Consider the following 20,249-nt stretch of genomic DNA (forward strand, 5'->3'; position numbering starts at 1 on the left):
TGGTTAATTTCAGAGTGAATTCACAGGCTCAGAGATTATGACTACCTACTCAGGTAACCATATACTAGGGATAGGGAATACACTCATTTTTTTCAAGGGTTGTTAGATTCTGGGTCCAAGTTGTCTCAAGTACCTGGGTACTCAAAGTGCCAGTGTAGATCCCTCTTAGAGTAGGGCCACGAGTGAATAAGGTAACAAAAGGAGTTCTTAATCAGGTAGAACCCACAGTGGGAAGGAAATTTGTCAGTCACTTCCAAGTTTCCAAATGTATGTTGCAATAGACATACTTAACAGTTGGCAAAATTCTCATGCTTGATCCTTGACTTAGCAAGAAGAGGCATTATAATAAAATAAAAGCTATTACGGTAGAAAGGCCACATGAAAGTCCCTGAAACTGCTCTAACCTTCCCAGCCAAAATGGTGACTCAAAGACAGTATCATACCCTGGGGGAGATGACAGTTGAATGCTACTTTCAAAGATGAAGGCTTGGTGCTCCCCATCATAACCTATTTAATTTACCAGTTTGGCTCCTGCAAAAAATAAGATAGGCCAATGCAACTGACAATGTACTACTGTAAACTTTATTAGTGTTAATCCTAGTTTTGACTACTGTATATTGGTATCTCTACTGGAGTAGATTAACACAGTAATCTGATTAAACATGATATGTTGCATGTGAGTAGCCATCAAGTGAATGAGTGGTTTTATTATTTTTTAAAATGTCCGTCAAAAATTCCTCAGAAACAGTTCATATTCAGAGAATTTATTCATGGTCTTACCCAAGGGGACTCGAACTGTATTTCAACATTTTATAGAACAACAAATTGGTGCCACGATAACATATTAACTGGAGCAGGTTAGCAAGAAGTGGCGGGTATTCTATATGTCATCCCATCTGAGTGGCTGGGAGGGAAGCGGCAAGTAGGTATCTTGTCAATGCATCTGGGGCCTGGGCAGCTTGGTCAGTTAAGCGTCCGACTCTTGATTTCAGTTCAAGTTATGATCTCATGGTGCATGGGATCCTCTGTTAGTGCAGAGCCTGCTTGGGATTCTCTCTCTCTCTCTGTCTCCCTCTGCTTCTCCTTGTCCCCTGGAACATCTGCAGGAACACGTTCTCTCTCTCTCTCTCTTTCTCTCTGTTTAAAATAATAAAATGAAAAAATAATAATAATAAAGGAGATTTTGGATATGCATCAAGCTGCAGACAGGGCAGCTGGTCATCTATTCTGTAGAAAGAGAAAACTGGCCTGAGATAAAAACATTTATAGATTCACGGGTAATGGTGAATAGCATAGCTAATGTGTTGGGGCCCTCAATGAAGATGAGGCAAGGAAGTCCAAAGAAGTGGCATCTAAGTAGACCTATGGGGAGGAACAAAGTGTCTTTTATTTTTTTTAATCACACCAGACAGAATCCACTGTGGAAAAGACACTAAACAGCCAAGTGATCAGGATGAAATGAACAGTTGATGTCAATCCACCAGCCATCCACATACATCAACAGAAATTCTAGCTGAAAGGAAGGGAGTCTCTAAGGGGTGGGATAGAAAAGACTTAATGAAGATTAGTTTGGCCTCAACATCAACTACAGCAATAGTGGCTGGAGTTTGTCCAAATAACCCCCTTTCACAAATTCCCTTCAACTTTTGACTAATCAGAAATTATCATCACATATTTTAAATCCTATAAATGTATAAATTGTGCCAGAAAAATACTATGGCATATTATAAAACACTATTACATGCTCTTTCAGGTCATATATGAAATACTATAAACATTGCATGATTAATGAATCATTTTGTTTACCTTCTTGAATTTCATAAACACTTGGAGGGATAATTTACATGACTCATTTTTTAAAAAAGCAATCATACTTCCCCAAATTTCAAATAAAATATGAGATGGCTTTATAAAATAAGCAACATATATAGAAGAAGATATTTAAAATAAAGATAAGAGAGGTCTTGGAAATAATAGAGAATGATATAACTAGTTGTGTCAGAAATTTGAAACAGTTATTGTACTGGCCACTGTATTTCTTTCCAAAAGTGAAATTCCCAGCAACTAGGGCATAAAGGGAAATAAAATGATGAGAGAACTTGATGTGATACCAGCTATCATGTATTCATATAAAAATTTTAAAATATATTTTAAGTATATTCTTTAGGAAGAGCTTTTTATGATAATTACATAGTGAACTTCGAGCAAACATCATAAAAACTATCTTAAATTGCAGATTTGGCAAGGGAGGGGGAAGAAATAGAATTCGTTTTTGTTGAATAATTTGTATTTGTTAAGCATGTTTTGTAAGTGATGTTATAGAGATTTAGAGAGATTTTACAATTTATCCAAAGTTATGTAAGTGATATACTGTGGTCTGAACTTGATTTCAGTCTTCCAAAGCCTACATGTGTTCTTTCTACTTTATTAGGGTGTAGGATATAGATCATGTTCTTCATATGACCCTTCTGTATATTGATTTTTTATTAAAAATGGCATCCATAGTTTACATTTTGTAATATAACAAAGGCATACCTTGTGTATTTTAAGCTAATGTAGACTAAGTATAACATCTTCTTGATCTAAGTTAATGTAGGTTGAACCACATGAAATTGTCAACGTTGATCATTTTTGATGCACATAAATAGATACACAATATTTCAAGATAATAGGAGAATAAAGTTCTAAGAAGGAGAAAAGCAATCCCTAGTAGCTGAGCCTAACATACATGCCTTGAGGTTGCCAGGAGCTAGCTGGCCTGGCACCTATAGGTTGATTGGAGGTTACTTGTGGAACATAAACTATCTTAAAAGATAGTCAGACATGGTTGTTTTGTGAACATGGCTGTGAGACAAAAGCAAGCCTACTTTCATATTCTTTGAGCACGAACAAGTAGAAGGCCATTGTGCAAACTTTAAAAATGACCAAATATCCTCATATATCAGCTAATAAGACAGGCTGTTGCTTCTTTACCAATCACAGCTTCAACCCTGCTTTATTCCTCCGGTCTTTCTTTATAAAAATTATTAAGATACATAATCATAGTATTACCTCCCTTTTCTAAGAGCACCCAATCTAGAGCAAACCCTGCTTCCCTGAACTCTCCCTCAAAATCACCTTCAGCCCAAATCTTGGAAGTTCCTTCCAATTCCTGCCTGGTGAGACATCCCAACTTACCTAAGTGTGTGGTTTCCCTTGTTACAAAGAATGAAAAAAACCAATGTTTGACTTTCAGGTGTGTTGTTAGTATGCTCTGGCCTCAGGGCATGGGTAGAAGTGGAGGTTCCCAAAATTCATCTGAGATTTGCTGTCCTAGACCCAGGATCCACTACAGAATAACAGTGTACATGTCTGAGTACCCTTAGGTATCTAGCTGTTTGAGGCACCACTTTCTGTTCCTGACGATTTGGTCTGGATTGCTCATAGTCATTAGCTCAGAGAATCTGGACATATGTGCTCCCTCCAATAAACTATTTCCGTCACGCTGCTGCTGGATACTGGTTAGGTCAAAGGGGACCTCTTTGACAAATACCTCAATCATGGTATATTTTAGAGTTGATTACAGAAAGATATTGTAGAGAGATGGGTGAAATAGATAAAAGGGATTAAGAGTAAAAAAATAAAAGCTACTGTACTTCAAAACTAATGGAAACTGGTGCCAAGATGACATGGGACATTGAGAGTAGGGAGTCGAAGGCATCAGGCTGAGGCAGAGGATCATCCTACTTCTGTAGGAATATGGGCTATAAGTATATATATATTGAGACAAAGTCCAAACTGAGGAGGTATAATTTTCTTACCTACTAGGACTCACCCAAATGTAAATGAAATGCTGGTATACTGCCTTAAAAATCATGGAAGACCTTATCATGACCTAAAAATAATTCAAAGGTGAATATTATTAACTGGACACTTTGACCATAAGGTTGATTTCATTATGAAATATATAAAACATTTGATTTTCAATATATATCCTCAATAGCTGAGGGAGCAGTGATTTATTATGACTGCTTTAGCATTTGACAATAAATCTGAATATTGAAAATTGAGGGCTTTATTTTTTTTATAATTTGTAATTATAAAAATATTCCAAACATAATACTTGTATATCGAACCCAAAGAGAGTGGTATATATCACTCAACTTCAGCATTTTGCCATCTTGTTTTATTGGTTACTCCATCCTTTTCCCCTCCCTGGTGGATCAATTTAAGACAAATCCAAGGTGTGGTCTAAGTTCAACACTTTACTTCTGGAATGGATTATATGAAGATATATCCGAAGATAATTAGTCCAGGGTCTCCATGTATTTGAGGGATGTCTATTCTCATATATCAGTGAAGCAGTTTCATTTATTTAGAAAAGGCTTTTACCTTCTTCACATGCTTCTCTGCTAGGGCAAGTGGGAAAATATCACATTATTTAGATATAAACTGTAGAAGAAGTAGCAATGTCACTGGATTTAGACTATTTATTGCTTAATTTACAAAAGACATGTAAGTAGCAATATTCTACAGCATCTGAAAAGAAAAAAAAAACCTCTTCTGTTGATTTTCTAATTCATAGCTTGGTTCCATAGATACTGTGACTGAGTAATCAGACTGATGATAGATCAATAAACAGTGAGTCACAACCTTTTATTTCCCATCCTTAAAAGTAGTACAGGTTTATTCTAAACCATTTGGTAAGTAAATAAGAAAGAATACAATTTTTATATAAGCATGTTGGTGCATTTCCATTCATGATAAAACCTAGTTTGGGCGACTCCTTCAGAATTCCACTACACATACACACACTGTCATCTTCTCCTCCTCTTGGTGACATTGCTAATTTCTTGACCCTTCTCTTTTATTTCATAGAATTTATCACTTTTAATTTAATACACACACAGAGATAATTTTTGTCTCAACATCTTTTTATATTACTCTATTATCTATCTATGTATTTATCAACTATCTGTTATCTTTATCGTCTCACCTAGTCACTTCCTGTTCTAGATTTAAAGCTGCGTAGGGGCAGGGAATTTTGCCAATTTTAATTAACATATTTGAAACCCTTAGAAGAGTGCTCAGCATCAAGTAGGCATTCAATAAATATTTTTAAAAGACTTTCCAGGCATTTGTGTGGCTCAGTGGGTTAAGCATCCAACTCTCAATTTCAGCTCGGGTCGTGATCTCAGTTTGTGAGACCCAGCCCTGTGTTGGGCTCTGTGATGATACCGTGGATACTGTTTGGGATTTTCTTTTCCCTCTCTCACTGCTCCTACCCTCCTCCCCCCAAATAAATTAACACAAACAATAAAATAAAAGAAGACTTTCCCTAGATTCTATTCTTCCAAGAAAACACATGCAAATCATTTCAAATAATTTTTAATTTTGCCGTTTTTGTCTAGCTATGCATTATCTTGTCATTATTTTACAAAAGGCATAATTTTAATGGATGCACAATAATACAAACCATGCATTTATTATAATTTATTTTGATATTTTCTGGTTGTTAACAATTTCTATTTCAACATCTTTTTATAGAAGCCAAGATGCATCTTTTATATTATTTCTGCAAATGACCACATGGGTCATTCAGCTGTTCTGCATTATCCTCATAATAAATCTCAATATCTTTTGCAAGGCACACAGTCCTGTAATAATTAGCCCCTTCACCTTCTCTGCCTTATTTCTCCATTTCCCCATGTGATCCACTTTCTACCCATGTCAAGTTGCTTCTCCCCTCTTCTCCGGGGAACACTGAGTCCATACATGAAGGTTATAGTAAATAATCTCAGTTAAAATTGAAGAAAGGAGCTTATAGCATAGTATAACAAAAGCGGGTTAACATGAAGACTGATATTATATTTCCTTACATTAGAAAATATATATTCATCATACACACATTTACTGACCACCTACTAGGGAAAGCTATATGAGACAAAGAAATATGGAATGTGATTTAGCCTGTGTAGTAGTCAGGGCTCTCCAGAGAAACAATCAATATGAGACAATATGATAGAGATATAAAAGTAGAGATAGAGAAGAGAGAGAGAAAGACAGAAGGAAAAAGAGAGAGAGAGTGTGATTCTATGGAAGCTAAGTCCTCTGATGTGCTGGTTGCAAGCTGGAGACGCAGGTGTAGTAGAGTTTGAGATCAAAGGTGTAAGAACCAAAGGAGCCAATAGTAGCATTAGTCCTAGTTTGAAGGCAGGCAATCAATATCTCAGCTCAGGCATTCAGGCATAGAGAGCAAATCCTTCCTTCCTCTGCCTTCTTATATTACTCAGGCCCTCAATGGATTGGATGAGGCCCACCCACACTGGGGAGGTAAATCTGCTTTACTCAGTCTGCTGATCCAAATGCTAATCTCATCCAGAGAGACTCTCACAGATACACCCACAAATCATGTTTAACTAAATATCAGGGCACTCATGATCCATTTAAGTTGACACATAAAATGAAACATCGCAAGCCTGCAAATAGCTTATATTTTCCAATGGAAATCGGAAAATGTCAAATAATGGAATTTTGAGTATTAAGAGAGGAATACATGATCTATTAGAGGTATCAAGAAAAAAATGTTCCTAATACTAGGACGCATACTTTTTTCAATGCTATAAACCCAGTGCCTCTCAAACTTCTTGGGAGGGGCAGGTCATAGAAGACTTTCGATTGATATTTATTTTGATAATGAGTGAATGAGCTACAGATTTCATCTGGGAAAGGAGGTATAAAATAACCTGTGCATTTGTTAAGACTTCTTCAGGATTTGAACTGGTTAATATGTGTAATATTTTGTGTGTTCAATAAAATGCAATTTACCATTAGTAGGAGTTTTAGAAATATTGGATTAAGGAGATTTTAATCCAGTGGAAATCTTTCCTTTTTTCTTAACACTTTACCTTTGTGATTTCCTTAGTCCACCTTTTTTTTTTTCTGTCAACATATAAAAAAATATTTTTCTTTGAAAATCATTTAAGAAAGGGCTGTTGCCACTTTACTCTTACCACCTTCCATCTCAAGTCACAAAAGCATATATATTTTTTTAAAGAGCCAAGTGGATATAACTTCTGGGTGAGTTCCCATAGATTCACATCTTCTCTACTTTTGATAGTTTTGAAAGTTTTAATAATACATATTAAGGGATATGTTAAAAAAGATCAGATGAACTGCCTAAATACTGTGCATATGTGTTGATAACAGATGTTTAAAGTGATTATTGAGTTCACCTTTCTGCTAGTTTGCAGATTTGTATGCATATATGAGTGGGTTGGACTACCATGGGCATGCAATACTCGTATATTATTCAATGTTCACTTCTGTCTGATATTTGTCATCTACCCATGGAACAGTTTCTCATAAAGCATATGTAGGGAAAAAAGTTAAAAGCATACATTTGTTCATATTTTAAGATAATAAATATAAATGCCAAACTCATGCAAGAAAGGAATTTCTGAAAATTCACCTTTAATTAAGAAGTACATCAAATATGATAAAGAAAGGGGAAACTTTTTTAAAACTTAACGTAACCCGACATTCTAGATTTATCAGTAAATACAGATCAGGATTGGAAGAAGCAACATTTATATTTTATTGTGGGGGCATAACACTACTAATATAAACATACTACCATTCTATTTTTAAAAAATGTTCACGTTCTGTAAAATTGCTGATTGACTTGCTGACTGGTAAGGAAAGGATGCATGGTCCCCAAAATAAGGACTTGTTTCTGTGACATACATTTCTCTCTTTCTAAAGCAGGAAGATGATCTGAGTAGCATATGTATCAGCCTGAAGATGTATTTATTTTGCCACCTACATAGGACTAGGTAATTTTTTTTAGTAACATATGTTCCAAGTTCTAGAATTTAATTTTCTACATGCTGGAAGAGTGCTGATTTTAGAAGATCCTTAAGCTTAATATCTTTGACACATTAAAGCAATTTTGTTTATAACTTTAAGCTTCAGGTCTTATTGATTGATAGTCTCCCATAGATCAAAGATGCATGATTTCCAGGCATGAGAACATATGAGATTTCTCTCTTATTTTTCCTTCTACCTTGCCAATTTGGGGGGCAAACCTCTTAACATGTGGTTAGCTCCAGGTAAAAAATCAAAAGGAGACAGAATCTGGGGCAGGTGGCTACACGATCATTGTGCGTTAACTGAAAAGGGTCTGACGTTTTACTCTACTTGCAAACTAATGAGCAAACTTGCCGCAGTGTCACGCACGGCGGTGGGGACACTGGAGACTCCCGTGTCAGAGACAAATGTTTTTATTATTAGCAGCAATAGCAGTAGCCAGAGTTGCAGTCTGTGCCAGTTCTCTGAGCCCAATTTCCTGGAAGGTAAAGTAGAGTCAGGCAGCACCAGGGCACTCAAATTCAGAGGGCTGTGTTACAGGAGAGGAAGGAATCTGATCTCACGGAGCCGGAATCTTTTATGATGAGCAGTAAACCAGCCTAATGTTTGCCCTAGAGGGAGACATGATCTGCTCTAGAATGGACAGTCAGCACACCTGCCCTTTGCTCCTGAGAGAGACACAATCTGTCACTTTCATGTTAGTTACACAAAGATTCTTGGAAAGATAGTCCAGAGCAAAGGTAGTCTATGCCTCTGCTCATAAGATGTGCAAAAATCCAAGGGGCCCATTGTAAATCGTCTCTTGACAGACACAGAAAGAAAAACATGAAGAACGATTTTTTTCCTAGAGTAGTAATCAATTGTGTGCCACACACCAGACAGTGGCTAGAAACAGGAAGTTAAGGAAGCCCAAGAAGGAGAAGAATGACTCCAGATGGGAGCTGGAAATAGAAGAGTTGATTATGTTTACTGCTTGAGAAAAGGAACCAATAGAGAGAGGGAGACAGAGAGATGAGGAAAAGCCCACAGGAGTGTCTTTCCATGAGCGAATACTATACTCGTGTAGACAACATTGCTTTTTTTCCCCTCTTTGAAGCCTCCTCACACAGAGGATGCACATATCTCCAACTGAGCTTCGATAAGCTCTCACCTGAAATTCCTTAACTCCTGGACTTCCTTTGTTGTTAGAAGGCCAGTCAACTCTAACCTGTTCTCTTTCTCTCTGTCCTTAGGCTTTTCTCCAAAGATATAAGGTCAATTTAATTCAATTTAACTGATTTGACCTGTTGGTGTTTATTGATTGCTCTGCCACTGATTAAGCATCCTACCTGCTCTACTTCCTAATCATCCACAGTTTCTTCTTCCCTGGAGTTGGAAAGAATGACTCTCGGGCTGTTCAGGCCTCCAAGTCATTCGGGAGAGCCCTTCTTTGATGGAACTATGGATGAAGCCAGAGTTATCAGGTTGCCTTTAAGAAGGGATTCCCATTTCACTATTTTCCATGTATGAATTTTGCAGACAAAGGCATCATGTGTATGATAAGAAGTCAGGATTGATTTCCATTTCTTATTTGCAAATGAACAAAAAATAGTTTGTGAAAGGCACTAAATGAAAGTCTCAATTTTATCTTGGCAGGGGCAGATCTAAATATCTTAGTGAAACATAGTATCATATTTGTGCTGTTAATTGAGATGAAGACATTTCCCATCTTCTGCCTGAGACAATACACATTTATTGAAATTCAGTGGCATTGCCTTTTTCTCCTGCATTTGTGGAGGGGAAGTGTACATGTAATCTCCAACAGTGAGAAGAATGGGGAGGTTCCTTCCTGGGTGCACAAGAGACAGCCATTTGTACCATGTGCTACACAATCCCTGCTCTCACACTTACTGTGACTGGAACATGTCACTGAACTGACATTTTTTAAAAAAATTATTAAGAAAAAAAATTTTAATGGTATTTATTTATTTCTGAGAGACAGAGAGAGAGAGCATGAGCAGGGGAGGGCCAGAGAGAGAGAGAGAGGGAGATACAGACTCCGAAGCAAGCTCCAGGCTCTGAGCTACCTGTCAGCACAGAGCCCAACTCGGACTCGAACCCACCAGCCGCGAGATCATGACCTGAACCGAAGTTGTACGCTTAACTGACTGAGCCACCCAGGTGCCTCTAAAAATTATTTTTGAGAGAGAGAGAAAGGCAGAGGGGGAGAGAGAGAGAGAGAGAGAGAGAGAGAGAGAATCTTAAGTAGGCACAGAGCCCAATGTGGGGCTCGATCGCGACGTGAGACAAAACCAAGAGTCAGATGCTTAAGGTGACTGAGCCACCCCGGTGCCCCTGAACTGTAATTTTTTAAACTACATCTCAAATGAAGTGACAAATGCCTATCCTGCACTTATTAATATATGCAGAACACTGAGTCCAGTGTTGGTGTGTTAAAGAAAAAATAATTTATTTTGTTACTATTAATTGTTAAAGAGCTACCAAAGTTTCAGGAGGGGGAAAGAGATTTCGCATGATGGCCATCATCTACCCCAAAGATACATTCCTACTTGTTTGCTCAGAGGGTTTAAACAAAAATTCACACCGCCCTCCCCGATTAGAGTGAAACCCAATTCCTTTATTCATTCATTTGTTCACTGAGGAAACACTTCTATTTTAGCATGTTACAGGCTAGCTGAGCATGGGGGAGGTTGGTAGCCTTTCAGGGGTTAGGGAGCTTTGAGAATATGGTGTTAATCTTGAAGACTCAGCTCAAAAGTTTTCAACTCCTTAGTGGATATTTCCCCAAATCTCCACCCCAAACTTCAGTTCAATGTTTCTCCTCATTGTTACTTCTACACTTTGTTCTTGCACTGTCCCCCTGTGTTATGTTAATTATTTAGATACCTGTCTATCCACTTACATAATGAGCCCTCAGACCATGTCCTTGACCTCTAGCACTGGGAAGGTGCTCAATACTTGTGTGAATGAACTCATAAATAAATAGCGATCTGAATAAATTGATTAATGACAATAGAGAAGTCCAGAATGGGAATGAAACATTAGCCAAGTTCCATTACAGCAGGGAGTCTGACATCTTTACCTGCACCGGGACAGCACGAAGGCAGCCAGGCATGCCCCTAGGTGTTATCTGAGACAGCTATGTCGCAGGGGACCAAAACGAAAGGATGGGCCTTGCAGGGGATTGGGTTGAATTAGGGCCTTTTTCTCCTGGGATTCACTTTCCCACCCAGTCCCCTACCCCTCTTCACCCTGCATTATCCTGTTGAAAAGAGTGTGACTGAAGAGCAGTCTTGCTCAGTCCTAGTGAGTGATCTGGTGGCCATAGCAAGAGGCCAACGGGGCTGCAAAGCAAAGTAGACACAGTGTCGGGCGGGCAGCAAAAGAATCCTAGCCTGTTAAAGCAACCCTGCCCCAGGGGATGTAGTTAGCGAAAAGGGAATCGGATCCCTCAAATCGCCAGGTACAAAATAATCTCTCTGAATTATGATAACAACCCTTTAGGATGAAACTGGGGTGGGTAGCGATCTCAAGAAAGAGAAAGGAACAGCTCTGAGATATTTTTAGAGTTGATTAATAGTAATAAAGTTACATTTTATGAAGCATCTCCTGTGCTCCAAGATTAAGAGTTTTGCATGTTTTATCAGTTTCATCTTAAATTTAAACTCTATGACGTATGTGTCCTTGTACCCATTTTATAAGTAGAAATCAGGATCGTCGAGGAGTTAAACAGCCTGTCTCTGCTCCCAGAGTCTATAAGCCACAGAGACTAGGTTCAAACTGGTGTCATTCTGACACCAAATCCCTGCTCTACAAAAACTTTGAACAAAGCCTTCCCAAGTGGGGGGTAAGGAGGCTGCAAGTAAGGATTACGCCATGGTTTGAGTCATTATATCTAAAAAATGATGGTATTTTCAGAGCTTTGGTACAACAATTGGAAAGGATATTTTGAGGAAAGATCATTTGGATTTGTACATACTTTAATATTGTTCTCCAGTATATGATCAGTGGACCTTTGGGAATTAGCTACAGTTTAGTTCATTAATCTTGTAATGGATATATTTGTATTAGATTCCTCATAAGCTTGTTGTAAGGATGAACTCAGTATCATTATTATTATTCATTTATTATTTCTCATAAGTATTCGGTTAAAAAAAACAACACCATGTTTACTTCTGGTAATGAATATGCTTTTGTTTTCAGCTGTTTGAATAAATGTTCTGCATTTGACCAGCAATGATTTCCTTCTACCCTTAAAGAAAAATAGTATGTTAATGATAATAGTGTGTTATTCTTAATTGAGCCCTGTAAGTCAAACTCCATGTAAATGTTTTAATTACATTATTTCATTTACTTATTTCTAAAATTACATATATATCAATTAATGCTGGAGATAGATTTATTTTTTAAAAGCATCTTATGTGATGCCTGGGTGACTTAGTCGGTTAAGTGCCCAACTCTTGGTTTCGGATTAAATCACTATCTTTCAGTTCATGGGTTTGAACCACTTCTTGGGTTATTCACTGCTTGAGATTCTCTTTCTCTTCTCTCTCTGCCCCTCCCCTCCTCATCTTCTCTCCTTCAAAATAAATAAACAAAAAGTTTAGAAAATAAAAATAAGTACTTTTTACCACTAATATGTAGTTCATGGATGAGTTTCAGAAAATGATAAATTTAAAAAAATTCTAGATTGTGTGTGGCAGTGTGTATTTGATCTGTTTCTCAGTGGAGTCTTATTACCCACTTTCTCTCACCCAAGTGATTAAAAATTGCTCTTCTATAGGTACTGATTCAAATCCTTTTTGGAATGGAGCAGTGTTCATTTAATGCACTAAAATGAAATAATTGCAGAGTGCTTCACCTTCATGCAAATTTGTAGATTGTTTAAAGGGCTTCAGGAATAATAGCAACAAGATCTTTCTTCCGTATTTATGACAGACCTAAGTTATTAACAAATTCCCAGTGGAAGGTTTATAACACATATTTAATTATGATAGGATTCTAAGCCAATCCAGGGGGTGAAAGGGTTCTGTTCTTTTTCCAAAGTCCAAACAAAAATCCTTGGTGTTTCAAAACAAGGGAGCATGTACAATACTTTGAGGCTGTGGTATAAATATGAAGCAGGTGGTTCATGGCTTCGTGTTGTCATTTTGTATGTATCATTTATGCTAATCTTTTAATAGTTCTTTTTTTCTTTTTAACCAAGTATAAGGTCCAATTTAAGATTTAGAACTTTCCAATGATGCACAAAAAGAAGGAGTTGGTATTACTTGGTGTTAGTTCTAGCTAGAAGACAGCATCTAGACAGGAAAGAATTGGAAAAAGGACTTTTAATACTTCTCTTTCTAAGATTTTTGGTATAATAAGTAGTTAACATGTGCCAAAATTTTCTGTTTTTATCTTTCATTAAAAAAGTCAATTGTGATTTCTATCTTTATCAGTATTTTCACAGCACATAAAACAATGTGTCTAGTTTTTAAAAATAATTTTATGTCATTTGCCTAATTGTCTGATCCATTCAATCTGGTGGGGCAGAAAGCCTGAGCTATGCATTATCTTGAAATCATAGTTATGGTCCCATTAGATCTTTAGGTCTTTTCTTGAATTTCAGTGATATGTTAAAGATGATCTTGAAGATTTCTTTGAGCGCTGAGATTAGGTGATTCTTTAAGTGTTAGTTGTTGACTGGAATCAGAGTTTTAAAATTTAAAAGTATGTAAAAATCATCTACTTCTGGGGCTCTTGGGTGTCTCAGTTGCTTAAGAGTTGGACTTCGGCTCAGGTCATGATCTCATAGTTCCTGGGTTCGAGCCCTGAATCAGGCTCTGTGCTCACAGCTAGCTCAGAGCCTAGATCCTGTTTGAGATTCTGTATCTCCCTCTCTCTCTGACCCTCCCCTGCTCACACTGTCTCTCTCTCTTTCTCTCTCTCTCAGAAATAAATAAAACATTTAAAAAATTGCTTAAAAATATCATCTGTTTCCTAAGCACCAGAAGGTAACTTTTTGACCATGATTACTGTGTTAAAGGGGACAGCAGTCTCTACATTAGGTCTCAGTATTTAATCAGGTAAGTCTTCCCTGGCATGGAAATACTGGGACTTTGTCTCTGTGTCCCACATGTGAAACTCACATCCAAGGGTAATGTCATGAGGCCTCAGAGAAGGTTCCTCACAGAATTGTGTTTCGGTTATGCACAAAAATATCTCCAATTAGCTTTGTGTGTGTGTGTGTGTGTGCGCGCGCGTGTGTGTGTTTGGTAAAAAAATTTAGATTTAGATTTAGCAAGTTGGACTCTAAACTCTAAACGGATCCCTATTTTGTCGGCAGTATCCAAAGCATTGTAGTCAGGAGCCAGTAGAACATATGCCTTCTTCTCTCCATCAGGTTTGATCAGAGTGTTAACCTTGACCCCGTCATAGAGCTTCTTCACCGCCTGTTTGATCTGGTGCTTGTTGGCTTTGACATCCACAATCAACATAAGTGTGTTGTCTTCTATTTTCTTCATGGATGACTTGGTAATTAGGGGGAACTTGATGATACCATAGTAGCCAAGCTTGCTTCCTCTGGATACAAGGATACAGTATTTGGGCTGCCTTCAGATATGCAGTGTCTTGGGCTTTGGGGAGGTAGGTGACACACGGACCTTTTTTTTCTGACTCTAGATGCCTTTCACCACTCCTTTTGGCCCTTCAAAGTCTTTGCATTGACTTTGGTTTGGGGAGGAGCAGAGATTTCCTTCTTCACCTTTGGCGCCATCTTCATGAAGGGTCTCTAGTTAGCTTTTATGAAAATGAGGATTGGGTTATAATTTTGAAGAGGTAAGAAGTAAAATAAAGGAGAAAAGTGGTACTTATAATAGAAATAACTGGACTTTTGCATTGTTGTCATCTGTCTGCAGGACTCTGTAAAGTCTCTTCACTAGATATTTCTTTGAAAGATCTCTATTATTTACATTTCTATAGTGCTACTTATTTTTCTGAATTAGGATAATCCACATCTTTTAACAAACTTATTCACAGCCACTTTTATAGAAATCACCTCCTTAGTGCAGAGAGATATTGGAGCATGGCAGGGATAGTATGAGGAGAGAAAGATACTGGAAAGAAATGGGAGATATAAGGTTACTAATGTAAGTGACTTTTTAAGGAAGTTCCTATAAATTGAAAAAAATAAAATAATTATTATTGAAATCCTTTTTTTTCCAGGTATTTTGAAGTTAAACATTAAAAATATATTTTGTTTTTTTAATGAGGGCAATCTGTGACTAGAAACATAAATGAGAATGTTTACCTTTGTATATCTTTAAGAATTCAGTTTGTGCTGAGAGCTTTTTAGTTAATCAATGATCTCATATTCTTTAACTTAAATATCGTTTCAAGGAATATTTCCCCATCTACTCATGGGTCATCTTCTTTCTTTGAAGTGTGTGACACAAAAGGTGTAATTTGTAATATAAGTTTGTATGGAATGGAGACAGAGATAAATGACCTCACAAAAAAGGAAAGAAAAATGTAGGAACCCTTTAGGAATGGGGAAACATTCCTTGAATATGAACCTTTGTGGGAAAAATGGTCCTTGTCGTTCATTTTTGTATGAATGAAGGGGTTTTGTTTGGTTGGTTTGTGATAATAAATTTAAAAAAAATTAAAACTACAACCTAGCCTTCTCAAGGGCTAGATGTAGCATTCATTTATCACATGCAGGCTTTGAAATATTCCCATTCATAAAGTTCTTATAGATCCCTTTTTTCAAAAAAGATGTACTTTTTCACAAATAACATTTGGACATGGTACGGCTGTTAGGAAAAAAAAAAAAAGCAATGTATTAAAGCTGCTGATCAAGAGTAAATCTCCCTTCTGCAGATTGGACACATTGAAGTGTAAGAATAAATGGGCAGGACCGTAAATACCTAAGAAACTGGGTCCACAGAATGTGTACTTCGAGTTGTGCTGTTTCTCCATTAACAGCCCTACCATATGTCTCAGATTGAGCTGATTTTATTTTCAGAAGATAAAAGGCGCCAAATCATCCACCACACTGGCACCTTTAATGAGCTGGGGTTATTTTGCCTCTTAGCTTACATGTGAAAATCAATGGAAAAGCTCACCCTTTCGCTTTCAGTCAAGCCTGGACACACTGGGACTACGGGTGCAAAGTTTATTTGTGGTCCTATCATATACAATAAAGAAGCTGGAATGGTTATTTTTCTGTCACCTTTGTTTGACCTGAAAAATTTTAATAGGATCTAAAGTATCTCATGCTTGACCTATTACTGTCAAATAGCAATCAAGACGCTATGTTTAAAACTGACTTTAAAGCAGTATAACATCCCATTTGCTAAGCAATATTGAATGAAACGCAGACTTCTCAGTAGTTTCTAGTAAAATCATTGTTAGGTTGTGTAAATCCAAGCTTAAGGAATAGAGAGTAAGTATAACAGGAGGAAGCTTGACTTTTTTTACTTTTCATACAAGGTAACTCAAATCTTTGAAAATTAGTTACCTTTAGACATGTGTTCTTAAAAAACAAATAAATACACGTGTATCTGTTAGTTTAAAATATGTTCAAAAATAAAATAAAATAGGGGCACTTGGTGGCTCAGTCAGTTAAGCGCCTGACTTTGGCTCAGGTCATGATCTCACGGTTTGTGAGTTTGAGGCCCACATCGGGCTCTGTGCTGACAGCTCAGAGCCTGGAGCCTGGGTTTTGGATTCTGTCTGTCCCTCTCTCTCCGCCCCTCCCACCACTTGCACTCTCTCTCTCCCTCAAAAATAAACAAACATTAAAAAATTAAAATAAAATAAAACAAAATACAATAAAAGTATGTGTTCACTAATTTAACACGTTCAGAGCAAATTCTGAACTATTATATGCTACCCAGTAGTTATTTGTAACATTTATAAAATGCCACTCTGAGGGAGATATTTGATAGCAATAAGTGATCTAACCAATAGCCAATATCAATATATTTTAAAAATGAATTTGGAGAATTTATATCATGCCATAGTTGGTAGGAAGACAGAACGTACAGATTTCAAATGCTTAAATGTGTTATGTTTTATCATTCAAACATTGTCTAAGTGACATATAGTGCACAGACCCTTGATCTTCAGATGCACTTCAGCTTTTTTCCTTTAATTTTACTGAGGTATATAATGTTTGACATTTTGATTGCTCATGTGGAAGACTATGGTTAGCTGTCGGTTAATAGAAACAGTGTACCACGACTGCATACAGTAAGTGTTGAATCTGCTTATAACGACATGTAAAAGTGCACCCTGCTAGGAACTCTACTATTCATGCTGAGGTTTAAACACTGGAATTGGGTTCCCAGTGGATTTTCACTTTCACAAGTACTTAATGCAGCTTTAGGTGTCTCAGGGGCAAACTGAACTGGCCACTGAATATCCTTTTTAAGGGGAGTTAACAATGGCTTAGTTCTACCTCTCTTGAAATACAGGATTCATGTTTTTCTCTCTTAAAATTTAGTGTTCCTAGAGGCAGTCGGGAACATTAGAGAATGAGACTGTATTTATCCATCCCAAGCTAGGTACAATGCAGGTGAGGGCAATCCAATGTTCCCTGCGGTGCTTTGTCAAAGCTTTTTAACCCTACGCTGAAAGGAGAACCACTTCAGAGTGAGGTTACAATGGAAACTCCAAACCTATTAAAAACTTGGGCCTTTACATTGGTGCAGGCTTTTGATTATAAAAAAATTCTGTGTACTTTTGAGGATGTACACTTCTGTGCTAGAGGTGATATTGTGAACCCTGGACTTATTACAGGTGCAGCCAATTCTAGGATTAGAACCCAGACCTTAGATCCTTTCTTTTTGAAAGAGATTGTGATTTTATTTTGGGCTAGAAGAGTTATGAGGCAAACCAACTCAAGTGAAAGTCATAAAGTACACATATAAGTGGTGCTAGGGACCTGGCTGTCAGAGAAAATAGAAAAGTCATACATCGGATCCAAGATATCCCATGCTAAAAAAAAATCACACGTGCATATACACATATACATAAATAGATCATAGCAAAGAAGTCATGGCAGTATTGTGCTTTGGAAATAAAAAAAACCCACTTTGAATATACTAGTCAGGATAAGTTAGGCAATGCTGTGGTAACAAACAGCTCCGAGGTCTCAATGAATCCGAACAAATATAAAATATTTCTCTTTCACAGGAGTCATGGAGACCTTATAGGCATCTGTCTACCATTCGTAGTGATTCAAATTCCCAACATCTCAGTTCAAGTCTTTTGCCTTCATTTTTTTTTTTTCATGAAACGGGAAGAGACAGCCTGAAATCTCACCAGTGTAAATAAATGCATTCATCTGGAAATGGCACATTACTTCCACTGGCCATGTTTCACTAGCCAAAGACTATCTTTGGGGGCCGGGGAGGGGGGGGAAGGGAAGTTAAAAGATCGCTAAACTGAAGGACGAGAACTGGAAATACCAGTGAGTAATTCAAATCTCCATCAAATAAGAGGTGGTAGAATTATAGGCAGGAAATCTAAAGGGGGATTTTGATAGTATTCATAATGATGTCTCTATAAAAATCAATAACATAATTTTTATAGAAACCACACAAATATGCATATTTATAAAGTACTGCATTTCATTAAATATTCAAATGGCATTTCAATATTTAAACAAAATCCATAGACTAATTTCATTATCGTCACAGGCAGAATATTATATTACTTGAAAAGTGCTCAATAAGATTGATTTGTGTTCTCTGTAAAATGTAGTCTCCACTGACCACTTGCCAGGTTGGGTTACAAGAGCCTTTCAAAACCACAAACTGTGCTGTGGTCTTTACAATGCAATGCCTGGAATGCCTACACTAAGCTTTGAAACACTACAAAATATCAATGGCCGGTTCACAGCCAATACCCATCCAGGTGGAGGCACTTTGGTGCAGATCGTTTGAAGTAGCTATTACTGTAAATCAAAGGTTTAGCGTGTTCTTATTTTTTCCCCCTTTGCCCTTCTAGAATATTCATAAGCAAATTGTCTATCTCTGCACCCAGGAAAATACGGCCACCTGATAAACCTTTAGCTATCATAATTTAATCCCTCCTCCAACTTTTAAATAAACCCCATCAATACTATTAATTATTAATGAAAGGTAGGATGATTCCTGGATGAAGTTTTAGTTCAGGCTGCAAATCGATACTTCTGACCATGTCTGTTTCATTATTGACAACGTCTACCCACATTTACTCTTATAATTAAGTTTTAGTTCAACTCCTAACTTTTCTCAAGTGTTTGAAATGGCTATATGGTGTTCTTAATTTCAGCTGCTGTTTCATCTTTCTCAGTAGGTGCCTATTTTATTGTTAAAGGTCATACTCATTTGTCTGCTCCAACAAAGGCAGCCCTTAAAGTTGGCTGTGGTTTTGACAGACAGTGGTCCCTATAAGTGATGGCCTTAAGGACAGAGCTGGCACTGGGAGTCAGTCACCACAGCAAGGGGAATAACAGATAACAAATCATGCCACTATTTTTCCTCCTGGCGTGATTGACGACAGCACAGCGGGTGTAACTTTTCAATGTCCTCAGATTAAAAACCCCTCAAACAAATGAGTTCTGAAAATACTGCCCAGGGGCATTAAAGGGAGCTGTTGGCCTCAAAATACTTTTAAAAAATAGGTTTTTTTAAAAAAATGTACAATTTATGGCCACTCAATGCAATTATCTAATTTTAAGTGATACTTTCAATTTTATACACACAAAGCTCAGCTATAGATTTGAGGGGCTGTTGCTATCTAGGATGTGAAGCTTTTCAGAGAGAGTATACAGCGCTTTGCAAGGCAGAGCAAACGGCATTCTCAAGGGGAATTTGGTGTTTGTCAAAGCATCACGTGCATTTCAGGGTACTACAGGTTATTTTTAGAAGTATTGTTTACACAATTTATTAATTATCTTCTAAAGGAATGGTAGAAATAAAGATCATCAAGTGACCAAGTTACATGTTAAATCACCTCTGTATTTTCCTGGTCTGTCGTCAGCACACCCAAGGGCAGTGCAACATAAAATACACATATTTATGCTTGAATATATCAATTCCACTTTCCCTGACATAGTATCTTGTCGAATATTTTTTTTATTCACTGAAAAGTATAGAATGTGCAAATTCTATATTTCTAGTTTAAAAAATATAACTGGGTATATTTATTCTATACTTGTAAGTCTAATTACTATAAATGATTAGATAAATAGGACATATAGCAGTCATAATCTTATGTGTGTATATATAAAAATGGTGTGTGTATATATCACTCCGGTGTATAAACCATGAGAAAAGGACACCATTTGTCTGGAAGTTTTAGCCATTTTAATAGTTTATGCCTGAGCAGCTTGCTGTAAACAGTGATTATGGGCCTCTCTCCCAGGA

At 37.1% G+C, this 20,249-nt stretch overlaps 1 pseudogene; it reads right to left on the minus strand.

Moving 5' to 3' along the window:
- The window catches only part of LOC120224713, a 56,611-nt pseudogene extending 42,006 nt beyond the window's left edge, over window positions 1-14,605 (minus strand).
- Window positions 14,606-20,249: the final 5,644 nt, after the last annotated feature.

Source organism: Hyaena hyaena, unplaced genomic scaffold (assembly GCF_003009895.1).
Source record: "Hyaena hyaena isolate Hyena2069 unplaced genomic scaffold, ASM300989v1 scaffold_1225, whole genome shotgun sequence".
NCBI lineage: Eukaryota > Metazoa > Chordata > Mammalia > Carnivora > Hyaenidae > Hyaena > Hyaena hyaena.